General features: G+C 37.5%; 2 pseudogenes; both read left to right on the top strand.

Annotated features, from left to right (window-relative positions):
- The first annotated feature begins 207 nt into the window (after window positions 1-207).
- On the top strand, window positions 208-4,456 carry LOC126584305 (non-functional pseudokinase ZED1-like; annotated as a pseudogene).
- A 17,355-nt stretch (window positions 4,457-21,811) lies between these two features.
- Window positions 21,812-22,718, top strand: LOC126584304 (non-functional pseudokinase ZED1-like; annotated as a pseudogene).
- Window positions 22,719-27,414: the final 4,696 nt, after the last annotated feature.

The raw sequence follows: 27,414 nt of genomic DNA, 5'->3' as shown, positions 1-27,414 counted from the left end.
ACCATTATTCTTAATAATTTTGTGATTAATATCTTTGAATGTGTTACATTGTATTTTGGATGTGTTACATTGTATACTTTCACTTTAGATATTTAGATTCTCTAATTTCTAATTCATGCATTTATTTAAGGTTCATCACACTCAATGCACACTCTACTCATACTCTTACACTAATTTATTTGTACTTTTACACATTATTTCCATATTATGGTTTCGTCACGTTCCAGATGTCAGCCTGCGTCCCTCGATTTTGGTGTCCCTGTGGATATCTGCGTTGGGGTGTGTCACCGATTGTGTTGTCTTCGTTTTAAACTTGAAAATTCGTTACACATGAGGAAGCGTGTTGAGAGTGAATCTCACATCAGAAAAAGAGGGATCTTGCATGTGCTTATAAGTATTTGGGCTACACCTCATATTACCAATTAATTTTATGATGAAACCTCAACTTTTTCACCAACTGCCCTATGATCATCCTCCTGTAAATGAAGATTCGTGATAAAACTTTGTAGATGTTTTCTATTTTCGAAAGTTCGATGAAACTTCCAATGACCACTGCTTGCTTCTTCATGAAAATTACATCGTGGGGTTCTGCGGATATGTCTTACTTTCCAGCTCCTTTTTTTTTTTGTTTGTGTGTAATTGACAATTTTTTTGTCTGGTAACGAAAAAACAAAATTACTAGTTTCATGTAGTTTTCTTTGGCCGGCAGATACCACTGCATGTCATTCTTCACAGGGCGGATCATTCGATGCCACCGTGGACCTTACAAAGCATAATAAAATTCAACACTGATTATTGGAGTAGGTACAACTTCTGCTCTGCTTGCACAGACCATCTGCAGTGGATTCGTTTGTGAAATTGATCGATTACTGTTTACTTGGTGCAATCCAATTCCAACCCTAAGAGGCCTTTGGTGGTATACAAGTATCAGTTGAGATAAAACAATGCCTTCAAAACTGCTGCAATTTAAAGTTAAAATTTTCATTCTCCTATAGAGCTTTAATTTCGAACTGGAATTCGTATTTTAATTGGTTAACTATTTTTTGTACCAGGATCTCAAAGCTGCCGTGCTTGAGAAGGGAGGAAAGAGATATTGAGTCATCATACTACAAGAACCTGAGAAAATGATTAGAAAAACTCATTGCTTCTTGTGATAGAGAGTCTCACCCTATCTGTTACTTTGCTGATGAGCTCATGAGAGCAACCACAATTTCTGTTCATTTCGCCTTATAAAAAGTGGTTCATACTACGAAATGTTCAGGGGATTTCTAGATGGCCGATCAATTATCATTACAAAGTACATGGTTAGGTCTTACAGTTGGCTCAATGTGGATGATGCTAGGTCTGTGGCTATTCGTGACATTGTCATTTCGGTACAGATGAGCACCCATGAGAATGTTTTGAAACTTGCTTAGAGCTTCCTATACCAGCTCTGGTGCATGAATATGCATCAAAAGGAGTTCTCAACTCTGATGGAACCTTAACAAGAACTAATTGTTGGAGAACAATTCAGAAATAAATAAAAAATAACAAAACTCGAAATTGTAGAATATTTATTGATCAAAATACATGTTGTGCAAAATGAAATACAAAAATAAATACAAGAATATCAATGGTACTAACGTGATTACAGAAGGTAGAGGTTAGTGTAATAGCTATGTCCTTCGAACAGTATTTCCGTCCCACTCTTGTGCTTGTGGTTCAACAACGTCTGCTCGACCAGGATTCAACTACCTAATTCTACAACCCGCACTGGATTCTAGAACTCTAGCAAATTTGCTTTGTGTGTTTCCTCTCTGGAAATTTTGTACAGAAGAAATTAAGGAGGAAGAAAAGATGGTCTAGAATGGAACTGAGGACTCCAGCTATATAGGCTCTTTCATACCTCTTCAAATACCTTTTGGATGTATCTGAAGCTATACAACTCTTTCCAAAGAGTTGTGTCTATTAATCAAAACGTTTTTAATTAATTTTAATTAAAAACTTAACTCGAAAATTAAAACTAATTGATCAGATTAATTTTAATTATTAGGCCCCAAGTGCCCCAAGGCCCTTCTCTTGATTAATTAATATTAATTTATATTAATATTATGGTATAATCATCAAGCCTAATCCACATAATTGGTGGTCTAAGCCTCAAACCCATTCCAAATGGTCCAACACCTAATTAATATTGTAGAGGACAAAACATATATAAAGGTCATTGGGAATCTTGTTTTCTCCAATGTGGGACAAGAATCTCAAAACTCTAACACTAATTACCGTAAACTTCTATTACCATGGAATACTAGATTGCGTATTGCCAAGCAAATTGCTAGTGCAGTTACATATCTCCATACCGCTCTACTAAGGCCCATAATTCATTGGGATCTGAAACCCCACTGCATTTTCTTGGACGACGACTATACTCCCAAACTCTCACACTTCTCTCTCTCCACAACAATTCCTCCTAATCAATTGGATGTTGAAGTTGATTGCGTGCTAGTGATAGGAGCATATTTATGCGACTTAGTTAGCTTGTTTTCTTGCATTTTCATAGTTAGTTTCTTTTTATTATAGCGATTTAAGCTATTTTCATGTGTTTGTAAGTCCAAATGACAAAGTTGGCAAGAAAGTGCAATTTGGAGCAGTTTTGGGCCAAGAATGGATAGCATATGAATGGAGCAAGGTGGATGGACGTTTTTGAAGTTCAAGAGGCTAGGAATGTGCTGAAAATATGAACAAAATAAATTCAAGACAAAGAAGATAAGGAATCAACTAAAAAGAATGAACATTATCCAAAACCTTATCCAACCTTATCTTATCTAAACTAACCTTATCTTATCTTATCATATCTTAAACTTATCCTACCTTAATTCCAGCTGCAATGTGGGATCAATTTCATATTAGATCACCTAAAAACATGGTTCTAGAAGCCCTATCACTTATCCTAAGAATGTGTCGCACCTAGCCTTCTAGAAATCATATTTCCTGCTGCAAAGAACAATCATTTTCCTCCCTGGAATCTAAAGTCCTTATTCCTTGATGATTTGGAGTCCTAATTCTCTTCCTACTCACCCTAGCCGTGCCTTACATTCTCCTTATAAATATAAAGTGCCGCATCATTCAGAAATCACCCACCATTCACCATAATTTCGCACCATACACACTCATATACATACATCCCTCTAGTGCCGCAACTTTGCAAGGAGAAAGGAGAGGAGACCCCTGGAGCCGTTCTTGCCATTCAAGATGTTGGGTTGTTGGAGCGTTTCTAGGTGTATTCTATCTTTGCTTTCAATGTTTAACTTTAATTGGTTTTGTTTAATTGCGAACATGAGGAACTAATTTCATTATAGTTAGAGGAGAATTCAAAGCCATGAACATATATGTGATATGAATTGATTACATCCAGTTATGATTTCATAAATCGTGAATGAAATTCACTTATCTGTTTGATTGATAACTTATTCTTGTGTGTTAATTAAGGATGCATACTTAGTTTGCATACAGGGATTTGATGCTAGAATATAAGGGAATTTCACCTAATAGTTATGAACTTATATTCACAAGTAGTGGAGGTTGCTAGTCACGATCGTGTTAAGTAAGTTCCTGGCAGGAGTATCATGCTGTAGTTACGAATGCTTTGTCAATGCTTATGATTTTCATAGAACTTAATGATCTTTGATATGTATCTCTATCATGTTGTTCATATAGGGAACTTGATAAGAATAATTTGGTTGTGTCGCTGAGTCCAATTCAATGAAATTAGGAAAATCTGAGGGTTAATTAGTGTTGTTCACGGTTAATCTGGGGCGTTGTCATTCATGGTTTATAGGAAGAGTAACTGAAAATCGATTTGTATGCATATGTGTCATGTGTGGAGAAGGACCCTCTAACTAGCCTTTCACCCTTAAAATCACAAATTTCGTCCAAAGTATTTAGAGTCTTTAAACCTGCTTAGTTTAAGTTTAAATTCGTCCAAAAACCAAACCCCCCCCCCTTTCTATTTCATGTTTTCTAGGTTAGAATCTGTCCAATTGGTGTCTTTTCATTGTTTTGAGTCTTGTTAGTTTAGAATTCGTCCAAAGTCATCCTTAGTGTTAGTTTGGAGTCAGTTTGCTTGTTTTGTGCTGTTTTAAGTAGTTTGAGTCAGTTTTGAGTCATAAGAGTCTAGTTTAGTGTTTTCAAGCCTAGTTAAGTGTTTTGAGTTAAATTTGAGTAGATTAGCATCCCTTCTAATCCCCGGCCTAGAATGATCCCTATTTATCCATACTACAATTATCAAAAAGATGATTTAATTTGTGTGCTAGTTTAATATCACATCAGCTAGGAACATTTTCATACATTGATCCTGTCTAAATCCGTTCTAACCACATCTCAGAAAAATCAGATGTTTACAGCTTTGGCGTGATTTTACTTGTATTCTTCACCGGAAAAAAATGCTCCCTCCATAGAAAACTTGGAAGTGTTGTAAATAGTATAATAATGTATGCCCACATGCATACAGTAGACATATCATATGCTTAATAGTGTTTTTGTTTGTTTACATGGTGATGCTCTATAAATAGAGCTTTACGAATGTTCAACTAAGCAGAGAGAAAAGGAAGAGAAAAATATCTAATAGTAATAATATACATTACTTCCTCTGCAACAGCTTGTGTTGGTATAATACTCTGCAACTGCTTCGTTCCTGTCCCGAATAAAGGTTATCTCTCTATAACTTTTACATTTTTATAACACGTTATCAGCACGAGTCTCTAAGTATAACCATGTCTCATTTACATTCACTAAACAATAAAGGAAATCATTCTCTCATTTCTCTCCGCCGAACGAAAAAAAAAAAAATGTTTCCTCTAAGGTTTTTCCTGTTCATCTTCTTCATCTGCCTCAACTGCGCGGTATATCCTCGCGACGAACTATTTGCTCCATGCCTGCTCGTAGTTCTCCAACTAGCGGTTACATACATCTTTGATTACTTGTTTGGTTTGGATATTGATTACTAACATAGTATTTATATTGATTTTACTGCAATCCAAGATGGTGCGGTACAATCGCCCATCTTGAACTGCAAATTTCATCTTACTGCGATCCAAGATGGTGCGGTATCATCGCCTATCTTGGACTGCAGATCTACTTTTACTGCAAATTTCAGGTGGAGCGGTGTAATCGCCCTCCTTGCTCTTCAAATTTAAATTTACCTGTTATTTAATTTTACTGCAAATTTCAGGTGGAGCGGTATAATCGCCCTCCTTGTTCTCCAAATTTAAATTTATATGTTATTTAATTTTACTGCAAATTTCAGGTGGAGCGGTATAATCGCCCTCCTTGCTCTTCAAATTTAAATTTACCTGTTATTTAATTTCATTGCAATTTTAGGTGGTGCGGTATAATCGCCCTCCTTGTTCTCCAAATTTAAATTTACCTGTTATTTAATTTCATTGCAATTTTAGGTGGTGCAGTATAATCGCCCACCCTGCTCTGCGTATTTCAATTTTCTTGCTACTTGAGTGGTGCGGACTAATCGCCCATTCCATGTTACATTCTTTCAATGAGAATGGTGCGGTACAATCGCCCTTCTCATTCACCCTGAAAATCTCGAGCCAGAAGTTTCGAGTGCTTATCATTTTGGCCTGAAGATCAAAATGAAAAATTTATAAGAACCAGAAGTTCTAACATCACATTCCTCTAGGAATACATATTACTGCAAGTTCTTACACATCTCATTTTCTTTCAGAAAAGAAAATGACGAACTTGGCTAAGCTTGAATATGCTGCCCTAGACATTACGGGGAAGAATTACCTTACTTGGGTACTTGATACCAAGATCCATCTGGAAGCAGGGAATCTTGGAGATACCATCAGGGAAGAAAGCAGCTCATCTTCTCAAAATCGGGCGAAGGCTATGATCTTTATTCGCCGCCATCTTGATGAGGCACTAAAGAGTGAATACTTAACGGTTGAAGATCCGTTAGCTCTCTGGGAGGCCTTGCGAAGCAGATATAATCACCAAACAACGGTGATTCTTCCAAAAGCTCGCTATGAGTGGTCTCACCTGAGAATTCAGGATTTCAAATCAGTGGCGGAGTACAATTCTGCGTTGTTCAGGATTACCTCTCAGATGAAGCTCTGTGGGGATACCATTACTGATGAAATATTGCTAGAAAAGACTTACAGCACATTTCATGCCAATAACGTGCTCCTGCAGCAGCAGTATAGAGCGTGAGGCTACACTGAATACAACCAGCTGATATCTGTGCTCCTGGTAGCTGAACAGAATAATGAGCTCCTGATGAAAAACCATAATTCCCGACCTACTGGATCTGCACCATTCCCAGAAGTAAATGATACTTCCCTCGAAGTGAACGCCACATCCTCTGGTGGTAATTATCATAAACAAGGACGTGGCCACAAACGAGGTCGATGGAATAAGAAAGGCAAGAACCATGGTGGTCAGTTTCACAACCAGGTTCAGAGGCATAATTCTGGCCCGAGCTTCAAAAATGTGAATCGTCACAAAGGCAAAGCTAACATGACCAATGCTCCCAGGAACTCTGAAGGAGCCTGCCATAGGTGTGGTGGCAATGGGCATTGGGTGCGAACTTGTCGTACCCCAAAACATCTGGTGGAGTTGTATCAAGCCTCCCTCAAGAAGAAGGGTGTCGAGACCAATTTTCTCGACCAGGCTAAACCAATGGATATACCTGATCCAGTGTTTGATTTATCAGGGCAATTTGACGCAACTCACCTAGATGTTTCAGACTTCATTACGGAAAGGGGGAATGAAGTATATCGGTCCGACTAAATCGTTTATGTTTGATGTACTTTTATTATGCTGAACTTGTTGTCTAAAACTAGTTTTTCAGATTCAATAAAAATGGCATGTAAATTTCCTGTTATAAATTGTTTGTTAACTGTGATTCCATTTACTCAGAAAGCATGGATAAAAACTGTGGTTATTCTCAGAACATAAGAAATGGCGGAGATATTTGTCTTGCAGACAGTGCAACCACACATACAATACTTCGTGATCGAAAGTATTTCTCAAGCTTAATGCTTACAAAAATAGGGGTAACAACAATATCAGGACCTTCAGATGTGATTGAAGGCTCAAGGAAAGCCCAGATTATGTTACCAAATGGAACAATATTATCCATACAAAATGCATTGTATGCTACTCGATCTACTCGAAATTTGTTGAGTTTCAAAGACATACGTCTAAATGGATACCACATTGAAATGAAAAGTGCAAAAAATGTGGAGTATCTATGCATTACCTCCAATGATACCCAGAAGCGTATATTGGAGAAGTTGCGTGGTTTTTCGAGTGGATTATATTATACATACATAAGGACAGTTGAATCACATACTATCATGAACCAGAAGTTCACTGATTCAAAGGTTTACATGCTTTGGCATGACCGTCTGGGTCATCCAGGATCCACCATGATGCGTAGGATCATTACCAACTCTAATGGACATCCATTATTGAGCAGAGACATTGCTATCTCAAATGATAACCCTTGCAAGGCTTGTTCTCAAGGGAAGTTGGTAATTAGACCATCACAACTAAAGGTTGATGCTGAATCCCCATCATTTCTACAAAGAATTCAAGGGGATATCTGTGGACCTATTCAACCATCTTGTGGACCATTTCGATATTTTATGGTTTTGGTTGATGCATCCACTAGATGGTCACATGTTTGTCTCTTGTCTACTCGGAATGTAGCTTTTGCGAGACTTCTTGCTCAGATAACTAAGTTACGAGCACAATTCCTAGATTATCCCATTAAATCAATTCGACTTGATAACGCTGGTGAATTTACGTCTCAAACATTTGATGATTACTGCATGACATTGGGCATTGATGTTGAACACCCTGTTCCTCATGTCCATACTCAAAATGGTTTAGCAGAAGCATTGATCAAGCGGCTTCAGTTAATAGCCCGCACTCTGCTTATGAAAACCAAATTGCCAGTTTCTGCATGGGGACATGCCATTCTACATGCTGCATCATTGGTTCGATTGAGACCTATAGCCAACTACCAATACTCCTCAATACAACTTGTGTTTGGACATCAGCCAAACATTTCACATTTACGAGTTTTTGGTTGTGCTGTTTATGTGCCTATTGCACCCCCGCAACGCACTAAAATGGGACCTCAGCGTAGACTGGGAATTTATGTGGGTTTTGATTCACCATCTATTATTAGATATTTGGAACCCTTGACAGGTCATATGTTTACAGCTCGTTTTGCTGATTGTCATTTTGATGAGACAGTCTTCCTATCGTTAGGGGGAGAAAAGACCGTTCCAGAAGAACGGAAAGAGCTGACATGGGTTGTTCCCACCTTGTCTCATTTTGATCCTTGAACCCTTCAATGTGAAAATGAAGTGAAAAGGATCGTTCATCTTCAAAGCATTGCCAATCAAATGCCAGATGCATTTAATGATGCTATGAAAGTGACAAAATCGCATATACCAGCTGCAAATGCACCTGCCAGAATTGATGTCCCTGTTGGACAAAATAAAGTGGCAGCGAATGATTCATTTGGTGCACGCCTGAAGCGTGGTAGACCACCAGGTTCAAAAGATTCAGCCCATCGGAAGAGAAAGACGAGGGCACAACTGAATCCAAATGAAATCATTCAGGAAGAGAGAGTCAATGACAAATCCACAATTCATGCCTCTGGACTTCCAGAAGAAGAAAATGGTCCTGAAGAGACAGAAGTACATGAAAGCAAAGAAATCTCTATAAATTATGCATGTACTAATGAATTGTAGGATCGGAATGAAATAATCATTGACGATATGTTTGCATTCGCAGTAGCCACTGAAATCATATTAAGTGATGATATTGAGCCCCGCTCTGTTGATGAATGCAAACAGAGACAAGATTGGCCTAAGTGGAAAGATGCAATCCAGGCAGAATTAAAATCCTTGGAAAGGCGAAGTGTTTTTGGACCAGTAGTCCAAACCCCACCTAATGTAAACCCCGTAGGTTACAAATGGGTATTTACAAGGAAACGCAATGAGAAAAACGAGATTGCTAGATACAAAGCACGACTCGTTGCACAAGGCTTTTCACAAAGACCTGGAATTGATTATGAGGAGACATACTCTCCTGTAATGGACACAATTACGTTCCGTTACTTAATAAGTTTGGTGATTTCAGAAAAACTTGACATGCAACTTATGGATGTCATCACCGTGTATCTATATGGAGATTTAGATACTGACATATATATGAAAGTCCCAGAAGGACTTAAGTTGCCTGAAGCAACAAACAAACCACAGGGTATGTTCTCAATCAAATTAAGGCGATCACTATATGGGCTGAAACAATCTGGGCAAATGTGGTATAATCGTCTTAGTGAGTATTTGATTAGAGAAGGATATATCAACAATGTCATCTGCCCTTGTGTGTTCATTAAGAAATCCAACTCTGGATTTGCTATAGTGGCAGTATATGTTGATGATATGAACTTAGTTGGGACTCCTAAAGAGCTCCATAAAACTGCTGAATATCTGAAAAGTGAATTTGAAATGAAAGACCTTGGGAAAACCAAATATTGTCTAGGCCTGCAGATCGAGCATTGTGTTAGTGGAATTTTGGTCCATCAATCAGCTTACATTGAAAAAATACTGAAGCGATTTGGCATGGACAAGGCTTATCCACTTAGCACCCCAATGGTCGTTCGATCTTTAGACGTTAAGAAAGATCCATTCCGTCCAAAAGAAGATGATGAACTGGTCCTTGGTCCAGAAGTACCATATTTGAGCGTAATAGGTGCTTTATTGTATTTAGCACAATGTACTAGACCAGATATAGCTTTTTCAGTTAACTTGTTAGCCAGGTACAACTCTGCTCCAACAATTCGTCATTTGAAGGGAGTCAAAGATGTTCTACGATACCTTCGTGGGACAACAGATATGGGTCTCTTCTACTCAGACAAGCCCACAAATGAACAAATCCTTGTTGGATACGCCGATGCTGGTTTTCTCTCTGATCCGCATAAGGCCCGCTCACAAAATGGATATGTGTTCACTAATGGAGATACTGCAATTTCATGGCGATCAACGAAGCAAACGCTAGTTGCAACATCTTCCAATCATTCTGAAATAATTGCTCTACATGAAGCAAGTCGTGAATGTTCTTGGTTAAGATCCATGATCCATCACATCCGGAATTCATGTGGTCTACCTTCAAAGACAGACACTCCAACTGTCATCCACGAAGATAATGCAGCCTGTGTCGCCCAGATGAAGGAAGGATTTATCAAAGGTGATAAGACTAAACACATATCTCCAAGATTTTTCAGCGCACATGAGCTTCAAAAGGCTAAAGTTATTGAAGTCAGACAAATCCGTTCCAATGAAAATTTAGCAGACTTGTTCACCAAGTCTCTACCAAAGTGCATATTTCATAAACTGGTGCAGGGAATCGGATTACGTCGGCTTACAAATTTAAAGAATGCAGAATCAGGGGGAGATCCAATTCAGGGGGAGCATCCATGATACATGCATGTTGTACTCTTTTTCCTTCGCTTAGGATTTTTCCCACTGGGTTTTTCCTATCAAGGTTTTAACGAGGCAACATAAGCATGCTCAATACCATCCGGATAAAGTTGTACTCTTTTTCCTTCGCTATGGTTTTTTTTTTCCCACAGGGTTTTTCCAAGCAAGGTTTTAATGAGGCAACTGATGTTGATATGTGGGCATCCAAGGGGGAGTGTTGTAAATAGTATAATAATGTATGCCCACATGCATACAGTAGACATATCATATGCTTAATAGTGTTTTTGTTTGTTTCCATGGTGATGCTCTATAAATAGAGCTTTACGAATGTTCAACTAAGCAGAGAGAAAAGGAAGAGAAAAATATCTAATAGTAATAATATACATTACTTCCTCTGCAACAGCTTGTGTTGGTATAATACTCTGCAACTGCTTCGTTCCTGTCCCGAATAAAGGTTATCTCTCTATAACTTTTACATTTTTATAACAGGAAGAAGGTTATAGTCAATTTTTGAGTATGTGGAATCGCATGCTGACCAGTTTGAAACAATTGTGGACCCGAAAATATTCGAGGAGGTAGGGGGTGATGAGCCATTACTGCAGCAGTTGCATGATTTCCTACAACTGGCATTGTCATGCACTCAATACGAAATTGAAAGAAGGCCATATATGACCGCAGTAGCCAGAGAACTCGTTCGAATTGACGAGTCTATTTTTCCTAGCTAGCTTTAATCCACATCTGTTATCATAAGTTCTGAATATCGGTTCAACAGCGTGATTGTGTTTGGAAGCCGATTAGTCTCTTCTGTAACAAATATTGGTCGTGTTGTTTTTAATTTGTTACTACTATATTCATTTTGCTATTAATTTGTAACAAATTTGGAAGATCAAGTCTCCTTGAATTTCGAGTGAACTTTTACGTTGCATATATAGCAATGAACTTGGAAACTGTAAAATTGATCACTCATATATTTCATGCATTTATACCATCCATTTCTAAAGTTTTTGTGATGTTTTTATGTTAAAATTGTAGCAACTTACCTTACCTTGTGTTAATGTACAGTTAATTTTGTGTTAGCATTGTTTTCACAGAAATAATGGAATGATGGAGGAATAAAAGAAACAAAAGAAAAAAGAAAAAAAAAATACAAAGAGTGAGGCGCAGAATAAGTGGGAGAGGGACACGGCAAGAAATAAGATGGCAGTAAGAAAAAGAATAAAAGAAATCCATGGCATGGCAGACATGGAGTGATGGAGAAGAAAAAGAAAATAAAACAGTGAGAAGACATGGACTAGTGGAGGAACGGCAAAAGAAATAAAAGAAAGAATATAAAACAGAGTGGAGAGAGAGCACTGAGGTAGTGCGGAAAAAATAATAAGCAGGGACATATAGACACGAGGAGAGAACTGCAAATAAAAGGAGAGACTGGGTGGAAAATAGAGGGGGAAGAAACTGACAGTAAAGGCAGAGAGCAGTCAGACGTGAGAAGAAAATAGAAAGAACGGAGAAAAGGCACGGACAGACAGAAGCAGCAAGCTGCCTTCTCTCTCGGTTAAATCTTTCCAAACTTATATTTTATTTCTGTTTTAATAATGTGTAACTAAATTTATTTTGGCTAGAGGTTAATTCAAAGCCATGAATATATTTGTAATATGAATTGATTACCTTCAGTTGTGATTTCTGAGTTGTGATTTAATTTGCTTAACTGCTTGGTTGATAGCTTATTTTTGTATGTCGATTAAGAATGCATACTTAATTTACATGCATGAATTTGACGCTAGAATATAAGGGAGTTTCACCTAATCGTTATGAACTTATATTCACAAGTAGTGAAGGTTGCTAGTCACAATCACGTTAAGTAAATTCTTGGCATAAGTTTCATGCAAATCATAGTAACGAGTGCCTCGTCAATGCTTATGTTTTTCATAGAACTTAATGATTCTTGCTTGTATCTCTATTATGCAATTCATGTAGGGAACTTGTAGGGAATGTTTTGGGTTGTCGTATGCAATCATCCAACCCAATAACTTGTGGAAAAACTGAGGGTTAATTAGTGCAATTCACGGTTAATTTGGGGCGTTGAGATTTACAATTTATTGAAAGAACAACTGAAAATCAATTTAGGTTGCATATGTGTCATGTGTGGAGAAGAACCCTCTAGCTAGTCCGTCACCTATCCTTTCACCTTAATTTCATGCTTTTGTCAATTCTGTAATTTATTTAAGTTTAATTTACTTCTCGTCAAAACCAAACCCCCCCCCCCATTATTAAATTATATTATTTAGTTAGTTTTCATTGTTGTTAGTCTTTTAATTCAATTTCCGTCCATTTCAGTTCCTAGTGTCTAATTTGATTGTTTTCATTATTTTGAGTCATTCTAAGTGTGTTTCGAGTTATTAGAGTTTTTAGCCTAGTTTTGTGTCCTTGAGTCTTGTTTAATAATTCTAAATTAATTTAGAATAGATTAGCAATCCCTCCTAATCCCCGGCCTAGAACGATACCCTACTTACATACTTTACTACAATTGATAAAAAGAGGGTTTAATTTGTGTGCTTATATATTTCGCATCAAAATTTTGGCGCCGTTGCCGAGGATTAGCAACTTTGCTAATCCCTTTATTTTTGTTTTTGTTTATGTTTATATTGGTGTTTGTGTATTTTACTTTTGATATTTGATTTATTTTTCTTTCTTTGATTTTAGGTACAAATGGAGCAAGACATGGCACTTGCGACCATTCAAGCTCAATTGGCACAGCTCACTGCTCAATTGACTCATAATGCCGAACAGACCGCAATGCCAAGTGTCCCTACATTTGATGTGCCCTATGGGCAAGGATATCAAAGTCCTCAATTTTCTGCAAATGAAGATGTTTGGGGATATCAAGGCCATAACCAATCAAGGGGCAACATGTTTTCCAACGCTTGCAATTCAGATTGGAGAGGTAATTCAGATTATATGTGGGATGAACCTCAACAATTTCAACAAGGTGGATATTGTCAGCAAGACGAGTTCTATTCAAGACCTATGCAGCCACCACAGCATCCCCCACAACAATTCCAATCAAATCAAAGTATGCCCGTGAATTATAATGAAATTCTTGAAGGACTAATTTCTTTGACGCAGGGTTCACAAAAAGAAGAACAATTGCCGCCATCGGAAGAGTTCTATCAGTGGCCATATGAACCGTCACAGCCACCACAACAATCAGCCCAATTCAATTCAGGTACGTCCTTGAATAATGATACACTTAATAAGTTACTCACCTCTTTGAATCAGGGAGTAGAAAATCAAAACCAGGAGATGCAAGATCGAGTCAAAAGAGTGGACGAATTAGATATGCAAGTTGGGCAAATTGTGGAATTCATGGCACAGATTCAAGATCAAAGTGAACTTTCCAACTCAAACATTGCAAATTCAAAGGCAGAAGTTGAAATCGATGAAGCCATCACTTTGGAAGGTGACATGAAGGATGAAGCTGTCCCAGAACCATCCAAACACAGCCCGAACATGGATGAATTGCTGCTGCAAGCAGAAGAGGAGGAGGACAACCTGGGCAGTTTAGAAGAATTCTTGCTGCAAGCTCCTCAAATCCCTATGTCATCCAACTCAGGTGAGGAAGTTCTAAATTCACTTCATTCTAACATTATTCCACCGAATGCCCTTTGTCCTTGCAGGTTTTTGATTCCAAATATCAAAGAGAGTGAAAAAGACATTGTGGAAGCTCTTCCAAAGGTGCAAAGTGATATCCCAATTCTTGGTGCACCAAAACATGTTCCCGATGGTATTGAAACGTTCAAAGAACCTTGCACACCAAGAAAAGGGATTCAAGAAAATGAAGTGGTTGAAGCATATCAAGAATATATCCAAGAGGCTGTGCATGAGACAATCAAGCCCAAAGCAGTTAAGTTTGATAACACGGGACAAGCCACAACCATCATAGTAAACCTGGCCAAGTTCAAAGTCCCGAAAATGTTCAAAGATGTGGTGTTTGTCATTGAGTTTGTGTCGGAAAAAGAAAGTAAGCCATCTTCTCCAATTTTAATTTTAATTTATACTAACATGTTTCTGATTTTGATGATTCAGGCACCCACTCTTGAATTTAAACCATTGCCGAATCATTTCAAGTATCACCTCCCATTAAAAGATAAATTCCATGCTTTGTAGCCGAGGGGAGTTTAAAGGAAAGATTCGTCTGACTTCGGATGTTAAAGCAAGCGCTTCTTGGGAGGCAACCCAAGCATTCAACTTACACCCTTATCTTTACTGCTTTCATTTTGTTTTATTTAGTTAGTTGTGTTATTTGGTTGATTTCTGTGAGTTTGTGTTATTTAGTTTAAGTGTGGGGGAAGGTTAAACAAAGTCTTTTTACATTAATTTACATATTAAAAAAATAAATAAAAAATAATAATAAAAAACATAAAAGTAAAAATATTTTACAATGATGTGTAAACTAATAGCATTCATTGGTCAGGTGGTGCTTCAGTAGTCGGCGGAGCTTCAGCAGTCGGCGGGGCCACGGAAGGAGGAGGTATCGGAGGTTGATCAGTTGGAGCTTCACTACGCGGTGCCGTCCCAGAAGACGAAGGCAGATGCGGTTGGAACAAACCCACAAACCTCCGGTGATCAAGTAAAATCTGACCATCAGTTTCCTGCAGCTGGTCAATTTTCCTCTTCATGTTTGTGGCATAATTGTGTGCAAGCTTGTGCAATTGTTTATTTTCATGCTTGAGTCCTCTAATCTCCTCATTGAGACTCTGTATTTCAGCCACCAACGATTCAACGTGACGGGTTCGAGCAAATAAGCGTTGGGCCATGTTGGACACAGAACCCGCACACTGCACGCTAAGAGCCAGAGACTCCTTAACCGCCAATTCATCAGACCGTCTAGCGAGCAGTCTGTTATCTCTGGGGGTGACAAGGTTCCGGGCCACCACCGCAGCGGTCATGTCATTTTTCATCACCGAATCCCCAACGGTAAGAGGACCAGTAGGGGATATGAAAGATGGGCGCCATATGTTGTCTGGTGAAGGCGGAGCTGCCTCTTCACCAATGTTCAAGTCAAAACGACGATCGGAAGGGCCAGACATTTTTCAGAATGGTAAAGAAAAAAAAGATCGGACAGATTAAGATTTTGGAAGTGCAAGAAGGGAGTGTTTACAGGAGGGAGCTCAAGTGTGTTGTGGAACAAAATTAACGCCTCTATAAAAAGAAGAAATCAAAGAGGCGCTCCTCAGAAATTGTTGAAGCGTCATCTCGCAAATCGAAGAGTCGGGGCTCCTTTCTCAAAAGTCGGATTCTTTTCTCAAACGAGGCGTTTCATTTCTTAAAAGTTGGGCTTACTCAGAAACCACGAGCCGAACCCCGGATTTCAAAAGATCAATTTGTCCAGACGTGTCGTCACTCGTCACATGCAACTGGCAGCTTTGCGGAAATTACGGGCAGCTTTGTCAGAAAGCGCGTAATTTGTACTATTCATCCATCCACCGGCTGCCGACAATGAGTGAGGGAATAGTTCCGGTTGTGAAGAAAAGTCCTATAAGTATCTACCTTCGCCTTCCACAGCAAAGGCACACCCTCTCAGCACTTCTTCATCTCCGAGAATGTATTTCCAACACACCCTCTCAAGTCACTCAGTGTTCCTTATTCCTTGGGGTACCTCTGCAAACAACCCATCCAAAGCAAAAGTATTTCATATCATGAAGGTTGAAAGCAAGAGTATCTCATATCATGCTTTCTCCCTGTCCTTTCTCCAGCCAGTTCTTGCTCTCGAGTACTCATCATCTTATACTTTCACTTTGTTTCTCACTTATAAGGGAAGTGAAGATGATACCTCGAAGCATGTGGAGACAACGTGCTGATTCATCCTCAACTAAGGACAAGGAGAAAGAGAGCAAGAGGTGGGCACTTGGAAAGATTGAAGAAAGAAACAGACCAACACCTTTACCTCGTGCCTGCCCGTCGTGCAGAAGAAACAAGCAGAGAAGAATGCAGCTTGCACAATCATCCCAGCGGAAGGAGTCTGAGATGAAGAACTAGAGAAGCTGCCACATCTGCTTGGAGAACAAATAAGGAATTGCAACATTGCTAAAGAGCAAAGCCTCGCCGTACAATATCATCAAATCATCACTTGCAAGTAAAAAGCTAAGTGTCCCCCCGTTCAAGAGGAAAGCTGTGGAAAGTCAACAAGCACGACCAATGATCACTTATTAGTTCTATTCATTGTCTTTTATCGTGATTTTCAATTTTACATTTTCTTGCGTTACTTAACTGAATTATTTCTTTTCTTTGCAGGAACTTTTGGTTCTTTCCACCCTTGAAGTTGATTGCAGAATTTTAGCTTGGGGGGTCATCGCTTGGTTTTACTGCAAACTAGGGAAGTTTTCAGTCCAATTGCTTTATTTTGTTTCTTATTATTTATTTATTTATTTATTTTATTTTTTTTTAATTTTTTTTTTTTGCATTATAGTGTTTTCTGACATTGGGGACAATGTCCAGTTTAAGTTTGGGGGTAAAGAGTATAAAAAAATGACCAAATTGAAATTTTTTGTACCTTCGACTACGAACTGGTTTCATTTGTTTCCGTGTTGTTGCTTTTTGTTTTCTTAATTAGTTTTGTTTTTTTTTTTTAATTTTAAACAAAAAAAAAATTCGGAAAATTTAAAAATCCAAAAATATTGTCTTGTTTTCCTTATTGTATTTTTGTTAGTTTCCCGACCCAATGATATAATTGGATCAAATTTGAACCATGATCATCAAGAACTTAGTTAACATGTGTTTTGTGAAATTCCTAATTCTCTTGTTAGTTTTGTACATGTTTGATCATCTTTGAAAAACCAAATGCACATAGCCTTGTTGATGTGAAACTAAAGCATGACTTAAAGCTTCATATGTGAATTTAGTGACCATATACATCCTATGTGAGTTTTTGAGCCTATTGAAAGTGTGTGCATTTTTCATACACTCCTATTCTTTCATGTGTGATGAACTTATGTGAGATACATCTCTAGAACTTGCGTAACGATCTTTCGAAATGTTTGTCATTGATGGCATGAATTTGGAAATGATAGAGGCATTAGGTTTACCACTATGGCCCAAATAACCATGTTTCCCAAAGAAAAATGATATCATTAGATTGCCAATTTGAGCCGTGTATGTTGAGCCTTTTATTTCTTATCACCAGATATGTCTACCCTTATACCTGAAACATTTTTCCTTACCCTTTCCAAGCGAGCAATGCGAGATTGTCTTATGAGAAAAATTTATGAAGTACTTTGAAGGTGTTTGGCAAAAGAATAAGTGTGGGGGTATTTCATGTTTGTATTTAAAAAAAAAAAGAGAAAAGAGAAGAAAAGAAAAAGAAAAAGAAAGATTGTACACAAAGAAAATAAAAAGTTGTTCAAGTTTCAGTTTAAGGGTGTGGTTGGAGGTGCTAAAAGAATCGTTGGAAAGGTTGAGTTCTTATAAATCTAAAGAAAAGAATTGCTTGCAATGTAGCTTGGAACTTGTGTTTACCTATTCTTTCATTTCAATAACCCTCTCCCTAAACCTCATTACATCCAATAAAAGTCCTCTTGATTTAAGTTTTGCAATTATGATTGTGGAGATGAGATCTTTATGCAAGCTTATGGTAGAAATTTCACATTTGATTCTTTGAGCGAAACACATTTAAACTAAACACATGTGTGATTGAGTGTATATCCCGTGAGAAGGTTGCTAGTTTGCATATGATGATTTTAAAAATATAAAAATTTTGAAATTGCATTAGCATGGCTATCTCACACACTACACTTCAAGGATGATTCAAAGATTACTGCTAATATTTGAATAAGGAAGATGAACTTGGATTAGTTCCTTGATGCTAGCTATGGTTCTTGATGATTTGTTTTCTTGAATGAAATTCTATGAGGGTCACATAGAGGGAAGCTAATGTTTTTCATGTTATTACTTTTTCATAATTTCTTTGTTTTGCTCGAGGACTAGCAAAAATGTAAGTTTGGGGGTATTTGATCACTCATATATTTCATGCATTTATACCATCCATTTCTAAAGTTTTTGTGATGTTTTTATGTTAAAATTGTAGCAACTTACCTTACCTTGTGTTAATGTACAGTTAATTTTGTGTTAGCATTGTTTTCACAGAAATAATGGAATGATGAAGGAATAAAAGAAACAAAAGAAAAAAGAAAAAAAAATACAAAGAGTGAGGCGCAGAATAAGTGGGAGAGGGACACGGCAAGAAATAAGATGGCAGTAAGAAAAAGAATAAAAGAAATCCATGGCATGGCAGACATGGAGTGATGGAGAAGAAAAAGAAAATAAAACAGTGAGAAGACATGGACTAGTGGAGGAACGGTAAAAGAAATAAAAGAAAGAATATAAAACAGAGTGGAGAGAGAGCACTGAGGTAGTGCGGAAAAAATAATAAGCATGGACAGATAGACACGAGGAGAGAACTGCAAATAAAAGGAGAGAACTGCAAATAAAAGGAGAGACTGGGTGGAAAATAGAGGGGGAAGAAACTGACAGTAAAGGCAGAGAGCAGTCAGACGTGAGAAGAAAATAGAAAGAATGGAGAAAAGGCACGGACAGACAGAAGCAGCAAGCTGCCTTCTCTCTCGGTTAAATCTTTCCAAACTTATATTTTATTTCTGTTTTAATAATGTGTAACTAAATTTATTTTGGCTAGAGGTTAATTCAAAGCCATGAATATATTTGTAATATGAATTGATTACCTTCAGTTGTGATTTCTGAGTTGTGATTTAATTTGCTTAACTGCTTGATTGATAGCTTATTTTTGTATGTCGATTAAGAATGCATACTTAATTTACATGCATGAATTTGACGCTAGAATATAAGGGAGTTTCACCTAATCGTTATGAACTTATATTCACAAGTAGTGAATGTTGCTAGTCACAATCACGTTAAGTAAATTCTTGGCATAAGTTTCATGCAAATCATAATAACGAGTGCCTCGTCAATGCTTATGTTTTTCATAGAACTTAATGATTCTTGCTTGTATCTCTATTATGCAATTCATGTAGGGAACTTGTAGGGAACGTTTTGGGTTGTCGTATGCAATCATCCAACCCAATAACTTGTGGAAAAACTGAGGGTTAATTAGTGCAATTCACGGTTAATTTGGGGTGTTGAGATTTACAATTTATTGAAAGAACAACTGAAAATCAATTTAGGTTGCATATGTGTCATGTGTGGAGAAGAACCCTCTAGCTAGTCCGTCACCTATCCTTTCACCTTAATTTCATGCTTTTGTCAATTCTGTAATTTATTTAAGTTTAATTTACTTCTCGTCAAAACCAAACCCCCCCCATTATTAAATTATATTATTTAGTTAGTTTTCATTGTTGTTAGTCTTTTAATTCAATTTCTGTCCATTTCAGTTCCTAGTGTCTAATTTGATTGTTTTCATTATTTTAAGTCATTCTAAGTGTGTTTCGAGTTATTAAAGTTTTTAGCCTAGTTTTGTGTCCTTGAGTCTTGTTTAATAATTCTAAATTAATTTAGAATAGATTAGCAATCCCTCCTAATCCCCGGCCTAGAACGATACCCTACTTACATACTTTACTGCAATTGATAAAAAGAGGGTTTAATTTGTGTGCTTATATATTTCGCATCAAAAATACTATAGTCTCATTTAATTCAAAAAGTCACCTAATATAAATTGTCATATATATATATTAACAAATGATATTATTTACACTAAGGAGAATGAGATGGACTTAGGGTTGGTTTGGGAGTGAGGTGCTTAAAAAAAAAGCATCTATGAAAAAAAGTTGTGAGGGTTTTAGGTGTTTGGTAAACTGAAAAAAAAGGGCTTATTTTGGAAGCTGCTAAGAGAATAAGCTGAAATCAAAGGAAAAAGCTGAAGCTGCTATTTGCAGCTTTGGAAAACTGGCTTTTTTTCAAAGCACACGGAGCTACAGTGCTCCTTTAATGAAAATACCCACTATCAGACTGCTTTTTTTTTTTCAAAAGCACTTTTACAAAAAAGTTTACCAAACACTCTGCTGATTTATTTCACAGCCGCTTATTCTCACAGCACAGCCGCTTATTCTCACAACAGTTTTTTTCAAAGCACAGCAATACCAAACCAGCCCTTAGCCTCATAATGAGCTAGCACTAATGTGATTCAAATTCGTCTTTGGCGAGAATAGAATTTAAGACCCCTCACTTACAAGTGAAAAATAATACTATTAGGCCGTAATACTAAGTGGCATAAATTACACTATATTATATATAAGGGGGGAAATATCTGCAGAAAATAACTAACCAAAAACATTATTTTCCTTCTTCATTCTCTACGTACAAAATTATCTTCTCTAGTTTTAAGTGTTTGATAGTGTAAAATATAGTTTGGAATTCATTGTATCCACAAGGCTTGTTTACACTATATGCCTCACTGGACTTACATGGACGTCTCCACGTAATACAAGACTTTTCAACCTTGTCCACATCATCAATGAAATAAGACAAGTTGCCACATCACCTCCTGATTGTGTGCACATATCAATCCCATTGCTCAAGAAGGTCAAAGTGACTACAAAAGGAGGACTAGAGCTCTAAGAAAAGGAAGTTGCGGCAAAGGCAGCCAGAATTTTCAAACCAAACACATGAACAACATAATGGGATGACGTAGAGCGCGTGTGGTCATTTGGTTTCACATGTGGAACAATCAACTTTGGTACCATGAAAAAAGTTGAGGTTCCACCGTAAAACCAATTGGCAATATGGTGAGTAGCCCAACATTTTATAAGCTCATTCAAGGTCCCTCTTTCCATCAATGTGGAACTCATTCTTAACATGCTCTTTCATGTGTTGCGAATTTTTGAGCCTAACACATGGACAACACAATGAGATGACGTGGAACACATGTAGTCGTTTGGGTTCACATGTAGGGCAACCTACTTTGATACCATGAGGAAAGTTGGGGTTTCACCATAAAACCAATTGGTAATATGGGAAGTAGCCCAACTTGCTTATAAGCCCATGCAAAGTCTCTCCTTTCATCAATGTGGGATTCATTTTCAACACACCCTCTCACTTGTGGCGAATTTTCAAGCCTAACACATGGATAATACAATGGGGTGACGTGGAGCGCTTGTGGCCGTTTGACTTCACACGTGGAACAACCTGCTCTGATACCATGAAAAAAGTTGAGGTTCCATCATAAAATCAATTGGCAATTAGGGAGTATCTAATGGAGTATAATTGCTGCATGCGCTGTTTTCACATACCATCTCCAGTAGAATCGGTGAATGAATTGATCGATAACTGTTTAACATTGCGCACTCTGAACAATGCCATCCAAAGTCCTGTAGCTTTCCGTGGAGTTTCTTTCCTTTTGACTATTTTATCTTCTTTCCTGTGTATATATGTATATATTTTGTACCAGTTTCTCCTTGCGTCCAAGTGTAAGAAAGGCTGAAAATGAGAGCTCATTCTTGAAAAATGGAAGCATGTTATTGGAGGATTTTATTGCTTCGTGTGATGAAAAATCTAGCCCTATTCACACATACTCTGCTGATGAGCACGTCAAGGCAACTGACAATTTTGATCCTTCTTGCCTTATAAGTGAGGATTCATTCTTCCAACTGTTCAGAGGTTTCCTAGATGACGGCTCAGTTCTCATTAAGAAGTACTTCCAAGGGCCCAGCCTATTGAGGTTGAAGTTACATCCATGGCCATTCATGATATTATCATATTGATGCAGATGAGTACGCATAAGAATGTTTTGAAACTCTTGGGCTGCTGCTTAGAGTTCTCTATTCCAGCTCTGGTGCTTGAATACGTAGCAAAAGGAGTTCTCGACCACCATGGATGTTTAGGGGATACTGAATCATTACCATGGAAAACTAGAATGCTAATTGCAAAGAAAGTTGCAAATGCACTTGCATATCTCCATACTGCCTTTTCCAGGCCCATCATTCATAGGGATCTAAACCCCACATGCATTTTCTTGGACAATGACTACTTTCCCAAACTCTCCAACTTTTCACTATCGATCACGATTCCTCCTCAGCAATTGCACGTTGAAGATGATGTGAAAGGAACATATAGGTATGTTGACCCTACCTACATGGAAACTGGGTACATTACCAAAAAACAGATTTTTATAGCTTTGGTGTGGTTTTACTTGTATTCTTGATGGGACAAAAAATTCAGGATGTGGATCAAGCAGCAGCAGAAGGACCCATCAGTTCCTAAATAAGTGAAATTACATGCTTCCAATGGTCAATACAAGACAATTGTGGATCCTTGCATTCTTGAGAAAGTCGAGGCAGATGAGCAAGCACATCAGCGATTGATATTATACTATATATTTTACCCTAATCTTAGTATTAATTTATTGATTATTTTGTAGAATTTTAATACTTTGAATTGTATTTCCAATGTAGGACATTCGACTTCCTCTAGAGCAAAACATGATCAAACCAATGAATTTTGAAGTGATTCCAATTGAAAAGGGTTTGTGAGTCTTTCAAGATGATTGCATCAAAATTCCATAGTTTTCTACGCATCCGTTTGACCGTGGAGATGAAATAAAGGGCCAGCGCGCAGTTTTCCCAGATTGATGTTTATTGACATTTTAGGCATTTTGAAGGTCAAGATGGAATGTTTTGAGGAAGATTCATTTTGGGGATTTGTAGGGGACATCTTAAGATTTCAAAAGAGACATTTTGGGACCAAATCGGAGTTGATTTGGTCGGTCAAAAGTCTAATTTTCTGAGAAGTCCGAATTTTAGCTCAAATAAGAAACCTTTAATTTCTGTTTTATTATTTTTATTATGTTTCCTAGTTTTATTCTAAGACCTTTTAGGGTTTTATTTTGTAGTGGTATAAATAAGGCTTTTTAGCCATTAGGGTTTTAACGGAAGGAGAGGAGGAAACACACGCACACTTTAGAGAGTTTTTCAAGTTTATTTTCTAGGTGTTTTCTATCCTTATTCTTAATAATATTTTGTTTTATGATTGTTCGTAACTAGTTCTTTGGCTAGGGCGATGTCATGAGCCTTAGCATGAATATGTTAGCTTATGAATGGATGCATGCTTGCTTTGAATTATTAATCATCACGATTAAAACTATCTAATTGTCTTAGTGATTCGCGACCATTAAGATTTTTAGACAAGTAATTTGATGCAATTTCTGTTGGAACATCACCCTGAAATTGAGGAGGGCTTCTTGTGATTAGTAATTGTAAGTTCACTTAAGGTGAACATCACGCTCTTAAGGGTTGCATGGTTTTTCAAGGGTTTTCACAAAACTTAATGAGTCTTGCATGTTTATATTTGATCTGAACATCACAGATGGGTTACATGTTAGATATACGTTTTCGTTTGAACATCACGAGGAAAATATGCATTAGGAAAACCTAACCTTCAAAGCATGTGACAGCCCGTCCCTGATTTTTAGAGTTTTTAAAGTTTTAATAAAAGATCTTACAAAAATGCCCGTTGAAGTACGCGCATTATTCGAGGTTAATCGTTGTGTCATGCCATCTAAGATTTATTTTCTGGACATATCCTCGTAGTACTCGTCTCTACAGACGTGTGGGCGCTGACGGTTCATTATTTGGAGTTATAACGAAAAAGATTTTAAAATTTGAAGTTTGGGCATTTTATAAATTTTATTATTAAAATTTGGACAGCCCCGATTTAATGAAGAATTAAATGGATGGCTGGGATGAGAGAAGAAGGTTTGTGTGTGTGTGAGCGTAAGAAGAAGAAGAAGAAGAATGAGGATTGGGCAGTCGGGAAGAAAGAAGAAAGGAAAAAATGGGATTGGGCAAAACTGCCCAATCTGAAAGAAGAAGGAGGGGATGAATCAGGAGAAGAGAGAAGGAGAGGATGGCCAATCGGAACAGAGGAAAGAAGGAAAGGAGAGAGGGCGAGAAGCGGAGGAGAGAAGATCAGAAACGGGTTTTCCCCAACCCGTTTACTCGCGCACCCATCTCTATTTTTCCGACGATTTTCACCCGTTTTTCCGGCGAATTGCTTCAAGACACTTCATGGGAAACCCTCCACGACCTTCCCTCTACCCATTCCATCTCAAAATTGGAGAGATTTGGCTTTGAAAATGGAGAAAACCGCAAGGAGGGGTGCGGCGGCTTTGGCTTCGAATCACCCAATCCCGAAGCAATTTCTTCCAATTGCCACCACCCATACCTTCCTCTTGAGGCCTAGAACAAAGCCCAAGCATTAGTTGGAGCATCGGAGTTGATTTGAGGACGAATTGGAACTCACCCAATTCTAGGGTCTGCACGGATTTTGGTGAAATTGAAGTGTTTCCAGGCCAAATTGGCCTTGGCCTCAGGTATAAAGGTTCTAGGTTCAGTTTTGATATTTGATGGACGTAAATTGAGTAATTGAACCTAAGTTCGTTTTGATTCGTGGTTAGGTGAAAATGTGAATTTACTATCCAACCGTCGGATCGTCACCAAAATTTGATACGTTGTAATACGTAATATTTGATGATTATAGGAACTTATGGATCAGGAATCCGATTTACGGATCTTTCGTAATTGGAGTTGTAAGTTCATAAAATAGAATGTTAACCGTCACTTGTTTTTGACAATTGATGGAGATCCGACCGTTGGATGGTAAGGAAATTTTAGGATGTTGTCCTAGAGGTATATTTTGGACCTCTGGAAGTTATGGATTTGAAATCTGAGTTGCAGATCTTCCGGATCGATATATGTAGTGAAGTGTTTTATATAAGTTATATATTCTATCGATATGATTTCTGAGGTTGGATTTGATTATTGTTCTAGGCACCGATCGTCATGACGCCTTGATGTGTGGTGCTAGGGAGTTGTTGGGTGAACTCCAGGTGAGTGGGCAGTATTTCTGTTTATACCTATATACTATTGATATTTTTCCCAGAAATTGAGTTTAAATGAAAGTACGGTTTAAAATGCCATGCATGCATATTATGAGATATATGAATTGATAATTGATGCATATATATATGTGAATTGGTGTTGTGGACGCACAGGTGAGTTTCAGGTGAGTTTTATGTTATTCATGTGAATCATTGAATATGTGAATTGTGTTGAGAGCTCATAACCTGCACCCTTGGTGTTAGTGCTTATATTATTCACCGCACTGCACGCTCAACTTGAATCCAAGTAGGTGCATGTCGTATAGACCGATAGAGGGTTCCGACATGTTAGTCGTACAGACCACTAGAGGTGGTTTCGACTAGTAGGTGACCTTAGATTATGTGCACAGATGATTGATGAGAGAAGCACTAGAGCATATTCTTACACCATTCTTATCGTACAGACTACTTTAGGTAGTTCCGATTTATGTGCAGAGTAGTGCCGTACAGGTTACAGTGGTGACTCCGGTTGGATTGAATATTGAGCTATAGAATTAACCGTACAGGACGAACTGCAGGGTCTCAAGTTGATTCCTTATTTCACCTGTTATATTGTTGCATTCTTATTATGTTTTGATGCATAGCATGGCATATTTTTCTTGGAAAGTGTTAAAGATTTGTGATTTGAGTTTGAGATTAATTATGGTTATATATATATACTATTTTCCAGGAAAGTATACAGGTTTTACAGCGAGGGGTTAGAAATGTTTTAAATGAAATGTTTTCGAAAAACTTTGTTTTACTGACCCATTCAACTTTGTTTTGCGTCCCTCCAGGTTCTAGATAGCGGAGCTTTGGTGGCCACGAGGAATCCAACGGTGTTCTGACAGAATTCACAAAAGTAGGATTCATCCTCGGGTGTTTCATCTTAGTAATTGTATCTTTAAAGCTTCCGAACTGTGTAAATGGTTACGTCACTCTCACGTGACGGCCAGCATGCCCTCCTTCGGGACGGGGTGTGTCAAAGCATGTATGTGGAAATTTATAAGTAATTAGTAGAATTGCATAGGATTGTAACGGTGACGGTTGAACCCTAGGACTTTTACAAATTGATTTTTTTTAAATTGTTCTCTAGTTAATTTATTTAATTGTCTTTAATTTAAATTCGTTTTTATTATTTTAAATTCCAAAATCATCATTTTCACAACTTTGTTCTAAATAATTAGCTAAGTATTAGTATAAATACAAATTATTCCTTCAATCCCTGTGGAAACGACCTTGCTTGAGTTGCTATACTACGACAACCTTGTTCTTGCAAGTATTTTTAAGTGTTTTTATCCCTACTTTTGTAGGTGGTAAAATTCCTTATGAAGAAATTGGCGCAAGACCATGCATGATGGATATTGTAGCCAAAGAACTTGTCCGAATTGAGAAGTCTATCCTGTGTTACCAAGAATCAAGATTACTTTGTGTTTGATAAATATCAACAATCAATGATAAATTTATATATACTAATAAATAATAAATGCTAATAAATAATTTAATAGAGTATGAACAAAACGAAATAATATTAGCAGACAAACTGAAGATCGAGGCTTGCGTACTGCAATGTCCTTGAAACAGAAATTATGTCCCTACTTAGTGCTTGTAGTTCTACGGACGTCTGCTTCACCAGGATTCAACGATCTATGTCAGAATTCCAGCGGCGGAAAACTTGACTTCTGGCGAATTTCTTTGTGGTTTTCTCGATAAAAATGTTAAGAATTTTATTTTTCTGTGTTCTAAATGTCTGCTTCACCAGGATTCAACGATCTATGTCAGAATTCCAACGGCGGAAAACTTGACTTCTGGCGAATTTCTTTGTGGTTTTATCGATAAAAATGTTAAGAATTTTATTTTTCTGTGTTCTAAATGTCATGCAAATGGATGTATATATAATAGGTTTATGCATGTTCGCAACAGGTATGACAATGAGATGCTCTTTGTGGTTCTCTCAGTAAAAATGCTAAGATTTTTATTTTTCTGTGTTCTAAATGCCATGTAGATGGATGTATATATAATAGGTTTATGCATGTTTGCAAC

The sequence above is a fragment of the Malus sylvestris genome, chromosome 10 (assembly GCF_916048215.2).
Source record: "Malus sylvestris chromosome 10, drMalSylv7.2, whole genome shotgun sequence".
NCBI lineage: Eukaryota > Viridiplantae > Streptophyta > Magnoliopsida > Rosales > Rosaceae > Malus > Malus sylvestris.
This window is presented reverse-complemented; position numbering and strand designations above follow the sequence as displayed.